This window comes from Lacerta agilis, chromosome 8, assembly GCF_009819535.1.
Source record: "Lacerta agilis isolate rLacAgi1 chromosome 8, rLacAgi1.pri, whole genome shotgun sequence".
NCBI lineage: Eukaryota > Metazoa > Chordata > Lepidosauria > Squamata > Lacertidae > Lacerta > Lacerta agilis.
Window position 1 is genome coordinate 42,336,030 of NC_046319.1, and position 13,168 is coordinate 42,349,197.

Sequence of the window (13,168 nt, forward strand, 5' to 3'; positions counted from 1 at the left end):
TGTTCATGCAGAACCTGGGAGCTCACTCACTACATATAGAATTTCTAAATCCATTGCTCCCCCCCCCACCCTAAGCTGGTGAAGTTTCTAGTCCTTAAGGCAATGGAAGAAGCTGTGAAAGCACATGGGAGATTTCTGCTGAACTCACTGATGCAAAATGCATAGTGATCATTAGAGTCTCCTTGTTCTATTTATTTAAGTTTTTCTAGGCCATCTGTTAGGACAAAGCCCTCACAAAGCAGATTACATAAAAAACACTATAGAATACAATGTCATCGTTCATTTTTTATTTTTGTTTTTTTAAAAAAACTGCACTCTGAAAAAATCAGAGGTCAGCAACACATCATTACAGTGTACTAAAATAACTTAAAATAGTTTCAGACCAGCAACACTATAAATCCTTAACAAAAAAGTGCAACCTGACACCAGTGTTTTTTAAAGACCCATTATAAAGTCTGTTCCTGCACAAATAACTGGGGAGGGAATTCCACAGATACTGAAGGCACCATTGGTCTCTCATGCCCTCACCAATCTTGCTGATCTTACAGGTGGAACTATAAACAGGGCCTCCACAGCTGATCACAAGGCTTGAGCAGATTTGTACAGGAGAACCAGTCGAACATCCCACTGTGTGTTGACACTCTGCCCTGCACTCCACCCTTCCTGAATTCTAATTTCAAAGAATCATAGAAGTTGGAGGGCACCTCACAGGTCACCTAGTCCAACCCACTCCTGATACAAGATATCTATAGCATCCCTAACAGATGGCAAACCATTTTCTGCTTTAAAGCCTCTAACAAAGGAGTGTTTCTCTCCTTCCAAGGCAGTCCGGTCAACAGAATTTTGAGTTAACTAAGAGAGATTAAAAATAATTCCAGAATTAAATTGTGCTTGCAGAACTTTTGAGTGCCTTTAATTCTATGTGTATCTTCTCTTCCCTGCTGACATGGCCACAGACACACTGATAAAGCTCTGCAAAAGAAGCAGTCTTAGGATGATTGTATGTGAGGGTTCATCCAGGTTTGTTTATTTTTGGATGCACTGCTGTGCTTCAGTAAATTCTCCCTCTTTCTTTTTCCCTTGCTGTATTGTTTGTAGTGTTCTGCCACAGTATTCCATTCTTTGTTCTCTTGTTCACTCCAAACTCTGGGAAGAAATCCTGAAGTACAAACTCCAGCAACAATTCTATTAGCCATTTTCCTGGGAGTAAGCCCTGTTGAACTTGATTGTTGTGTACTTCTGAATGACAGGGGTAGAGATTGTGCCACCAGAAAATCAGTTTACTTGAAATGTTGCTAACAACACATCGTTTATCAGCTCAGGATGCCTTATCCCACTGGTTCAACTTACTCAGCTGCCCTGCTGTTCCAGGACTCCCCCTCCCATTAGTTTGGAACAAGGGGCTGTTGCTAGAGGCCGTAGATCCTAAAATTCCTTAGCATCTTTGCATTTTCCTTGATTTGGCTTGTTATCTAAATCAGAAGGGACATTTTGTGATAAGAGTGACTGATCATATATGTGAACAGGAGATTATTATTTTTTGAATGGTGTGGTAAAGGGAGAATACAATGAATTGTTTTAGCAGAGTCAACAACCTGCAACATCCCCACCCCACCCCCAGTGTGTCTATATCACACCCCCGGTCGTCTGTGTTCTGACAAGGATATTCTCAGACATTATATGCAGATAACTTAGAACCCAACTACATGATCAGCAGTGCCTGGTGGCATATCTGCTCTGTTGCTGGGTTCTATGGTTTCAGGAAGATGAATCGTATGGGTGAATGCTTCTTCGTGTTAAAACAGTCTGTCTGAAGATATCAGTCTCTTAGTTCTCAACACTTTAAAAGTGATGCCTGTGTGTCACTTACGAAAGAAAAAACTTATCAGAAAAAGAAAGTTATGTACACATTAGTGGCTTGAAATACATTAAGTTGTGCCCCCTCCCACACCACTGCCATGTTTCAAGAAATTTTTTAAATGGTGCTATTCATACCAGAGAGGGTACAAAGATGTCTTCACCCAGTTACCAGATTTATTTAAGTTGTCATCAGCACATACATTGTCATCAGTGCATGTGCAATGGCTGCCTGAAATGTACACACCTCGGCTTAACTGCAGCTTCTGTTTCCTAATCAGAAAATGGGAGCTGGTTTGAGAGAAAGTGCATCAAACAGTAACATTTCTCAAAAAATACTACAGTCTGTGGCTAGCATCATGTATTGCTGTTGTTTAGTCGTTTAGTTGTGTCTGACTCTTCGTGACCCCATGGACCAGAGCACGCCAGGCACTCCTGTCTCCCACTGCCTCCCGCAGTTTGGTCAGACTCATGTTGGTAGCTTCGAGGACACTGTCCAACCATCTCGTCCTCTGTCATCCCCTTCTCCTTGTGCCCTCAATCTTTCCCAATATCAGGGTCTTTTCTGGGGAGTCTTCTCTTCTCATGAGGTGGCCAAAGTATTGGAGCCTCAGCTTCAGGATCTGTCTTTCCAGTGAGCAGCATCATGTATACTCAGCATCGAACACTAGTGGTAGGACCACACTGGAGCTGGAGTAAGCAATATTGTGCACGCAGCCTTCTGGAAAAGAAAACACTGCACTATCCTGGTTTTTCCTTTTTTTAAATTTCTACTTCATCCCATGTGAAGATGGAGGATGGTTGCTAAACTGCTAGTCGACATTTAACATACGGATGTGTTCTTTTTTGGGGGGGTGGGGGGTGGGGAGTCATAGCAACAGTGTCATAGAACATGCAATGGTTCCCATACTTAATATTCTGGAAGAGGTGACTCCTTCATGCTAGCCATCACCCCACTGAAGATTCATGTGCATGATTTGGAGAGACCATCCTGTCCCATTTCCAAGGAAGCAGGATACTAGAAACAAAGATAATGCCAGCCAAGTCAGACCATTTGTTGTAACTCAAGGTTTGTCTACATGAGGGATAAGAAACCCTCAGTTCTTCAGGTGTTGTGGGACACCAAAAGCCGTAGCCAATGGTCAATGGTCAGACCAATGGTGAGGGATGATGGGAGTTTTGTTACCCCAACAGTATTTGGTAGGCCATAGGTTCTCATTCCTGGTCTGCATGGACTGGAAGCGACTTTATAGAGTTTCAGTTGGGGGTCTTTTTCACCCCTGCTTTTGAGATCTGAGACATTGAGCCTTGAATCTTCTGCCTACCATGCATGCACACTATCACTGAATTAAATGGTCCATCTCATGCATTGTGAAGGTGGCTAGAGTGGGAGTTCCTTCTGCACATGCCTTACCCAATGGAAACACCACCTCCATCCTTTGCGCATCTGGGCTTAGGATAGAAAAAAGGAGGTTTCCCAAAAAGGAGAAGAAAGGAAAAATGAGCAGGGCCTCTGATCCCGCTTTGTTGTGTGGACGAAGATATCCTGATCCACTCCTGCTTCTTCTCTGTTGCTCTGTGGCAGAGCATCTGCTCAGCAAGCAGAAGGTCTCATGTCCAATCCCCAGTGTCTGTAGGTAAGGCTGAGAAGCTCCCCTGCTAGTAACCCCAGAGAGCCGCTGTCAGTACAGAGACCATTCCTCAACCAGATGCAGCAGCGCTCTGACTGGGTACATAAAACATCCCATGTTCCTAAAGAGTGAGCATTTCCCCAAATGCAAAGAACACCTTTTTCCAGAGCCTGCACTGCCTTTTCAGGGAAGCTCCATGGAAAGGGAGAGATCTGAGGCCTTGCTGTCCCTTTCTGCCAAAAGAGGACAAGTCAGAGCCTCTAGCTTTTCCTCTTCTTCATCCTGCTTGCCTCCACCCTCCCTCCTTCCCCCTCCCTGATCTCTCCCCTCCCTCCCCCTTTGCCTCCCTCCTCCCCGTCTCTCTCACTCACTCACTCTCTCCTGTTTCTAATTCCTTCCACTAGCTCGAAGCCTCATTCAGCCGCTGTTGCCAGTGGAGTGGAATTGGCTGGGGATGCTGCCGCCGCTGCTCCTCCTGCGCTTCTAGTTGTGAATGGGACTTGCCTCGGCTCGCTTTCCTCTTGCCAGAGGTGACCCAGGGAGAAGCAGGCAGCCGGACTCGCAGGTAAGAGCTGACTCTCCGCCTGCCTCCGCCTGTCCTAGATTATTTTTTTTAGTGTGTGTGGGGGGGACTTCTTATATTCTTAAATTGGAGCGATGCTCTTTGCTGCATCCATGGAGATTTTTTGGGGTGGGGGGGAGGTTATCGGGAAAGGGCTGAGGGTGGATAGGGTGAAGATCTGCAAAGTGGAAGCTGCTGGAAAGAGGGGGTTTGATGGGGGCGCAGAGTTTCCTCTGCCATCGAGGCATCTGAGATTGCAGGGGCGGCGCGGGGAGGGGGGGCAAGGGAAGGATTTGGAAGCCCGGGGGTGGCTGGAAACTGACCTGAAGCCAAAGGCGAAGCTTGGAGGGCTGATCGTTGGATTGTAGCTGGCGGGGGGGGGGGGGAGAAATTATGCACGCAGATCAGACACCTAGACAGGCAAGATCTCTGGGTTGTTTGGTCTCCTCTTATCTCTAGCTGGTTGTGAAAGTGCGTGGAGATAGAGTCATATGGGTGCTGTTGTTTCCCCCCCAAGCAGAACCTCCGGAGCAGCCCAGCAGCGCAGCTGGCTACCCCAGAGCAAAATGCTATAGCTGGCTTGCTGAGCATCAATTTGAGGCAATCAGATCAGTACAAATCGTGGCTCTGCGGGCAGGGGTACATTGCACAAGAAACGGCTACGGGAGTCTCACGGGTTCTCCTCCCCCTCAAATCTAGACAGCACCCCAACCTCAAATCTTTGAGGTTTTATCTCTCTCGTTATGTTTTGTGCAAACGTCTCTCATGTCTGTTACTAGATATTCTTTACAAATATCGCTCTATCGCATGCATTGGAAAAAAAGGTTCTTTTTTGAGGGGGGGTGGAATAAAGTGGGTCGATAGGAACTGTGATTAACTCTGGGTTACTTCTGGAGCCTTCGGCGGTGTTTTTTGTTGGGGGCGGGCGGGAGGCGGCGGCGGCGGAAAGCAGTCGGGTGTGTGTGTGTGTGTGTGTGTAGAAGAATTGTGGGGAAGGAGCCCCCTTTCAAAACATTATCCCAGAGATTCCCTTTCAGAAGATGCACGGTTGTTACCAGAGAGAGTTTTTGTCGTTGTTTGTTTGGCCAACCCCTCGCATCTTGCAGCAGCATTCACAAGGTACCCGCGGAGAGGGAGCGAGAGAGTGGCTTGGCTGGAAAACCGTTATGCTCTTTGGCTGATGTATAGGTAATCTCAGCCCCAGGGAAGGTGAAATAAATCAGGCTTTGAGGCTGCCAGTCCATCTACATAACGGTCACTTTTTGAATAAAAACCCTCTTCCTGTGGAATCCTCCCCAGAGCCCATCTTACAATCTGACATCACCAGGCAAGCAACTTTACCTTTCTGGAGCGATGCCCATTTATCATCAGTGCCTTTAAATATTTATTGGGCCAGTACCCAAGCAGAGAGGTGCCAAGTTGGCACACAGTAAGGAATGGCGGGATATCCTATTTTGCAAAATAAAATAGAAAGGGCAGGTCTCAGTGATGTGACTGAATTATTTGCTCCGTGAGGACAAAGGAATCCCTTTAGCAAAATGCAGGTCAGTAGTTCAGGCAAAACAGCAACCTTTAATTTGGGGAAGGAGAACTAAGTGATGTTTTTCTTCTTTCTCTTCCACATCCCCGTGGCTCATTGCTCAGCTAGGAAAGACATGATTCCTGTTGATTCATTTTGATGACACAATAAGAATTTCACGGGCCATTGACCCACTGTTAAGGAATCAAATAATTTTAATGGCCTAATAATGAAACTGCAAAGTAATAAGGCTGCAGTAGACCTACTCAGGTAGGCTGAGCTATGAGCAGGGGAAGGATTTCTTCCTAGGCTTTTTGTGTACGTATTTTCCCCGCTTCATGTATCCACTTCTCTGGTTTAGAAGCTGTTTCGTCAGAGTTTGGAAAACATGCAGTGCTCATTAGGAGGTAGATCTGAAACACTTGGCCTCCTCTCAGATTCAGTTAAGATTTGTCAACAAAGCAAGTTCTCTGCAACAATTAAGCTGAAGTTTGCCTTGGTGACTGCCACCTTTTGGGATTTCAGGGGCAAGTTATGTCACTTTTATGATTATTTCAAGCTCCAGAATATGATGGTGATGGTGATGGTGATAAAAGCTGTTTGCTTTGCACGCCACGGTCCTGTAGCATTGCATCAGCACACATTTCATGGTAAGGCAGTAAAGTAGACCTTAATGCCTGGAAGAGTTCTTCTTTTGTTTCCAACCCCAGAAGGCTGTTTCAGCACATTTTAAAAGGTGCTGCACCCCAGGAAATGTAAAATTGACCGCAGTTTGAAAACATTTTGCCTTGCTGCTTCTTGAGAACAAATAAAGTTAGAGAAGGAACTCTGCAAGCTTAAAAAAAAAAATCAAACAGAGACCTCTATGCCCCCAAGAAAACACCTGTATGATGGATGTTTCCTTGTCGCAGTTCTGCTTTATATAATTTATATTTTAAACCCAATCCTCTGATAATGCAACCAGAGGAAAAGGGTGATAGGGGTGTGCTATTTATAGGCTTCTCGTCAGTTCTGACTTTGCAGAAAAGAAATGCCCAAAGTTTGCACATTTGGGTGAGTTCATTAGCATAGGAACTATTACAATAAGCTCTGTCAAGAGCGAGGCAAAGAAATTCCCTTTGCAGTGACGATAGTTGATCTCTCATTGGTGGGTGGGGTGAGGTCAGTGGACAGATAATCTGACAAAGTGCAATGATTTATGTTGTGGAATTATATATGGAAGATGGGATGCATAGAATGGTGACAGAGGGTAGTGGTTCTTGGGATTTTTTTCTTCACCTGATAATATCATGTATTTCCCCCCATTTGTCTGACGAAGCGTGATTAACATCAGCCTAATAGGAGGGGCTACTTCCTCACTAATGAATCGTGTTTAGATTACAGGCAACTTAGGCTGCATTTTTATACACAGTTCCCTGAGAAATAAGGCCCATTGAATCCAACGGGGATTACTTCTGATCAAATATACACAGGACTGCACTCTTACAAACAAATGCAATTTGACCAAATAAGATAAATTAAATCGAGAGGATTCCCCCCTCCTTCTTGTAAAACAGTTCCACTCATTGTTGAATATGGATCTTTCAGAAAGAGGAACTTTGTAACTCAGCAACAAGATTTTGTGAAATTGCAAAGGATGTGCAGGTTTCTTTTATTTATTTATATTTTTTATTTTTTAAAAAACCGCATTTAAATAAAAACAAAACAAAAGACAATGAAATGAATTTTAGTTTCTGGAAATGCTAAGAATTCAGGTGTTTGTTTTTTTAAAGAAACAAAAACCCAATGTATTCTATTTTCAAAACCATTAAATGAATTGTATGTATGTGGGGCATTTGACAAAGAGCTTTTGACAAAGAAAATCATGTTTTCACCTAAACAAATGTCATTGGTTCTTTGGTCATTTAAGAAAAAACAACAACAGCCAGTTTGGTGTCAAATCAGATGCCTATGTACTGCTGTTAATTCACACTTCACACGACCTCTCTGGTGTTTATGCCACTGAGCTTTAAAAATCCCATTATTTGATCTTCTTTTACTTTTCATTTCCAGCCTCAGTGAACAATTCTTTTGGATGCCCATGGATTCCTGAGTGAGACAAACCCCCATAGGATTTTTAGTCTGCAATAATACTATGGATTAGTTGATCAATACTGGAGTGCCATAGCCAAATTAAAATGAAATGGAGGAGTGTGTCTATTGGTGGGGCAAAATATCCCAAATTTAAACATCAAACTCTATTAAGGCTACAATCCTAAGTAATGTTCTGGAAAGTTAAGTCCCACCAAACTCAGTGGAACTAACTTCTGGGTAAACTTCTATGATTTGTTTTATGTGATTTGATTTTGTTGTAAACTGTCCTGTGGGCTTGTGCAAAGGGTATCATCTAGTTCATTCAAACAAACAAACGTGCATAGGGTCAGGCTGTAAATGACAAAGGAAATACAGAAGCCTAAAAATTGTCAGAAGCTGCAATCCTATGTACACTGGGAGTTCTGTCTATGGGACTAGTTTCTGAGCAGGCATGTATAAGATTGCACTGTGAGAGTGACAGGGTCCTCAAGATTTCATCAGGGATATTGTCCCTTGAAAGCAAATATCCAGAAAGCATAGCAAAAACAAAAACACCTCACACGTTTTACTTCCATGTACACCAAGGGTTAAAAGCTCTTTTAAATCTATTTTTTACTGTGCCTGCTTCGTTTATGAATCCCGCCGTAGTTGCTTTTAAGAAAGGGCCTTGTGTTTTTGGAAGGTATTGCTAGACCTAGACCCTCCATGCCTTCAGGCGGTATTAGCAGGGAATCTGTAGTCCTGTCTATATTTAGCAATTTGTTTCCCTAAGAGCCGGGCCTTGTGTGCACTAGAGGGCGCTGGTGCTCTTCTGTATGTCCTTGTTTGTGGCCCATCTGCTTTTTAGGCCACTGTGAAAAGCTGTTTTGTTACCACCGGCATTGCTTGCCCTCTCAGGGGAGACTGAATTCAATCTCTCTGTGGTTCAGGCTAATGCTCAGGCAGTTTGTCAGGATTAACATCTTTCTAGTCGGTCTTTCTAGTGTTACCTTCAGCCGCATACTACCAGTTCTCTGCAGACTTCTGGAATTCTGTCACCCCGGATTCTCTGAAGAATGAAGAAGTATGCATCAGCCCCACTGATATATTCAATCGTTTTCTCTCCTGCAGAGAAAGCATCTCCCCAAGTGTGGCTAGCTGTGAGGTTATCCTCCATGCTGCAGCCCAGGCCAGAGTCCCTGCATTAGTGATATAACTGAGGTCAGGTTTAATTGGCCAGGGAGAAATTGCCTAGAGGAGGGACAATAGCTCAGTGGCAGAGCCCATGCTTTGCCTGCAAGATGGTCAGAGGGTTCAGACCCTGACATTTCCAGTTTTTAAAAGGACCAGTGTTATGTACTGAGTTGAATAGGATCCAAAATGCACCAGTCTGATTGGTCCTAGAACAATAGGATTGAGATTGCAGCAGTCTGACTGGTCCGCAGGAGCCACCCAATCCAGCTCCAGGTGGAAGTGAATCCGCATTCCGATTGGCATACAGGAGTATCCCAGAATTAGCCAATCATGTGGGGCCCATTGTGTAAATAGTGTATATAAAGCAAACGTTTTGGGGGAACTGCATTCCTCACTACTATGAGCTGAATAAAGAGCATGAAAGTCACACTGGACTCCGAGTATCTTTCAACCAGGTAATGAATAATGGCAGTAGCTCAGTGGTAGAACTGCAGAAGTTTATGGAACTCAGTCTGTGACCTAGTCAGCCCACAACTTTTGATATGTTTTGACATGTATAGACAATGGGACTTACATATGATTTGGGTCCCACCATCTTGGAGTAAAGAAACTCCGAGCAATCTCTCCACAACACATGCACACTTCTAATTAAGAAATTCAGCATCTCAAGTAAGCTGGAAGAATTCGGTGTGTGGGTTGAACCAGCAATAAAACATACTCTCTGATGGTGGCTGCCCCATGATAAAGAACTGTATGGGATGCAATCAACAGGATTTAGCTGGGGGAAGGGAATGCAACTTAAGTAAATGCTGATTTAGTCACCTCTCATTCTCCAAGGAGTGAAATGCAGCTTCTTTCAACTTCTGCAAAAGGGTTTATCTAAATACTTAATTGTTCTGGGAGGGATCCTGGGCTTCAATAACAAAAAAAATCTCTGTTTGTATGGATTTTAGCAGGAAGGGTTAAGTAATCTAGTGGAAAAGCTGGGACTTCCTACATGCAGAGCAGGTGCTCTACCACTGAGCTATGAGCCCTCCTCCCAATTTGTTGCAAATGTAGAGAGTGGGCCCTGTAAAAAAATGAGGGTGGGGGTGGGGTGGACGACACAGTGAGCTCAGGTCTATGATGAAGTATCTCTGTGAGGGACCCCTGTTTTCTTCTTCTTGGTACAACACTGCAGTTCAGAAGCAGGCTAAAGTCTTTCACTGGCCACACTTCCTTAGGCTGGGCTGCCTGACATGCTGACTTATTGATTATGTATATTTAATGGCTCAATGCAACCTCAACTGGTGAGGTGTGTGTTTTAACTGTGTCACAGATCAAACACCACAAGCACAGCTTCCAGGTCACCCAACATCAACTCAAAGGCAGTGCTTTATGTTGGGAGTCACGCACACAGCTTTATTGCGGTCTATAGACACAAAATGCACAGTGTTGGGAGTCCATTTGCACACTGGGCCACAAGTCACCATGCCTGAAATATGAACAGATGTATGGCAGGATAGAGATAGTTTTGCAGATCCAAATGCATTCATTGTGGCAGAAGCTTTAGTGGACCAGAGGGCTGGCTTTGTCAAGATGGCAGTGAGAAAAATTAAATGAGAAAAAATGAATTATTATAAATAAGTTGCCTGGCAAACATGTGGGCTAATCAAAATAAAATAAAAAATTCCTTCCAGTAGCACCTTAGAGACCAACTAAGTTTGTTCTTGGTATGAGCTGTCGTGTGCATGCACACTTCTTCAGATACACTGAAACGGAAGAAGTGTGCATGCACACAAAAGCTCATACCAAGAACAAACTTAGTTGGTCTCTAAGGTGCTACTGGAATGAATTTTTTATTTTATTTTGTTTTGACAATGGCAGACCAACACGGCTACCTACCTATATGTGGGCTAATGTTCTAGAACTTTATTCCATTTTGTGATTGAAGGAGGCTCTGTGATCTGTGTAGGATGACCTCTTGCTCATTGTCAAGAAGATATTTTGCATCAAATGTGCATATGCTAACAAGATTGATAGACTGTGCTATATTTTTTTTGGGGGGGGGGGAAATAAGTGCCTGAACTAATCATGAATGTCTCACCTCCCTTGTTCTCTTATAATGACAATGGTGCCCACAAGAGCAGTGCTTTTTTCATAAAAAAAATGTTTAGGGGTACTCTTGTTTTGACTCAAGAAAATCACCATTTTATAATTCAAATCGGGGAAAATACAGTAAATGGACAAAAGTACAAAGATTCACAAAATGTTTAGGGTATGCATTCCACTGCATCCCTAAAAAAAAAAAAGCACTGCGCAAGAGAGATGCCAGAACTTAGTTTCTGTGAGATCGGGCTGGGGGGGGGGGGAAGCCCTGTATAGATATTCACAAATAACTGTAATGGGGGATGGGGAATCAATATAGCTCACCATAGTCTCCTGGTCAGCTGCAAACTTTTGATAGGAAATTTCATAGTTCCTACTATCCCTTCTTAGAAGCCTTTATCTTTAGATTGGAATTCAGCTGCACAGCCGTTCCAACAGAGGCTGCCCCTTGTAAAGTAACCCTAGGTCTGATTACAGACAAAGGGCCAGTTTTCTAGGCTAGGTGGAGTCTATTCCTTGGGCTGCAAGAATTGCAGTTCAGCACCCAGAGCCCCTGACTTGAGGCCCTCTCTTATAAGGCAGCCACTCCACCAGTGGTGGGGAATTTTTTTCAGACAGAGGGCCACATTCCCATTGTGGGCAGAACCTAAGGGGAAAGTGGTTGAAATGATGGATGGGGTTCTCCCTGGCTGCACAGAAGTTGTCTATAAACCCACCACTCCAATAAGGCAAGCAATAGGTGTTTTCAGAGCTCAAGGACACATACCAGGTGGAAGAAATACTCGAGGAGGACACAGAACAGGGCCAGTGAGTGGTGTGACCTGGAGAGAGGGCATGTTCAGGGACAGTCCCAAGGACCAGATTGGGCCACCATGCCTGAGATTTCCTACCGGCTTCTCTATGTTTCCCACAGCAAGTTTGCTACCTAGTTTTAAAATCCAAGGGTAGAGGAAAGAGATGGTACCTGGAATAGTTCTGAAATATAGGATTAAAAATAAAAACAAGAAAAAATAATGCCAGTTATAAAAGGGCTAGGGAGATCGGCTTCAAGTTTCAAATATGTATAGTCAGCCCCACAGCTCAAAGCCTTTATGCGTTTTGCAAGTAATTCTACTCTGCCACCTTGGCAGCTTAATGTATTGTATATACCTGCATGCCTGGAAAGTCCAATTATATAGATATAATAGTTCTCCCCTGCCATTAAGCACAGGAGAAGAGAACCTTAAAGAGATGAAGCAGTGTATTTCAGAAATAAGGCATTTTTTTAAAGAAAAGCAAAAATGATACTGAATTCTTCCATATTCTAATCATAATTAGAATTATTCTACTTAATTTAATCATATTTATTCTAGTTAAGAACATGACTACCTCTCTAGAATGTCTAGTTAATTTAATAGCTGCACCAAGGTACAGGCAAATCTGACTGAACATTAGAAAGCTGGGTTGAGGTCAAATAATATCACTGCCCTACCTCCCCCTTCATGTATAGGGCTACGTTTTACACCAAAATAGATTTTTGAAATAGACTGTATTAAACATGCATTCTGCACGCTTGCATATATGAGAAATTGCACTAATAGAAGTTTAATTTTCCGATCAAATTGGATCAGAAATGAGGCTTGCTGGAAATAATCAACTAGATAGTAGAAATGTGAGTAAGGATACTTACAAAAAGATGAGACAGAGGCCTTTGACTATTACCAGAACTTTGAAAGCTGCTTTGCTGGAGGTTGAGAAGGAAACCTGTAGTTGTTCATTCCATGGAGGTTTTCAGGCCATCTTGTATTTCAAACACCTGCAACAGCTTGGCCCCAACCCATATTTCTTATAGGTGACATCAAACGTTAGTAATGCTCATAGTAGACCCACTGAGATCAATGATCTGAAGTAATAATGTATCTTTTATGAGAATGACTTAATGAATGGGTGAGGAACCTCAGGCCCAGGGACCGTGTGTGGCCCTTCAGATCTCTGTCTGGCCCTTGAAACCCTCCTAAGACCACCCCATTCACCGATCTTGCTTTGCATTCTGGAGTGGTTTTGCCTGGTTGGAATGTGTCCCTGGACTCTGATATCACCTTGAACTCTAACAATACCTCTTGCTTGTCAGGATGAAATATATAGGGGTGTGTGAAGGCAAACTTGTCTTCTGTACAAAAGTAAAATGTACATTAGTTCCTACTCCCACTTTCCCCTCTGGTCCTGCCTACCAGTGTCATGTGGCCCCAGGAAAGTTGTCTGGAAAGGGCTGTGGCTCTCAGACTG

The 13,168-nt window shown here is 43.6% G+C and overlaps 1 protein-coding gene across 2 annotated transcripts in view; it reads left to right on the plus strand.

Annotated features, from left to right (window-relative positions):
- Nucleotides 1-3,869: 3,869 nt before the first annotated feature.
- Nucleotides 3,870-13,168, plus strand: part of CDH11 (cadherin 11) — a 104,662-nt gene continuing 95,363 nt past the window's right edge. For both annotated transcript variants that reach the window (XM_033157162.1, XM_033157163.1), the window contains exon 1: nucleotides 3,870-4,053. The gene's annotated coding sequence lies outside the window, so the exon portion shown is untranslated. The remainder of the gene's footprint in view (nucleotides 4,054-13,168) is intronic.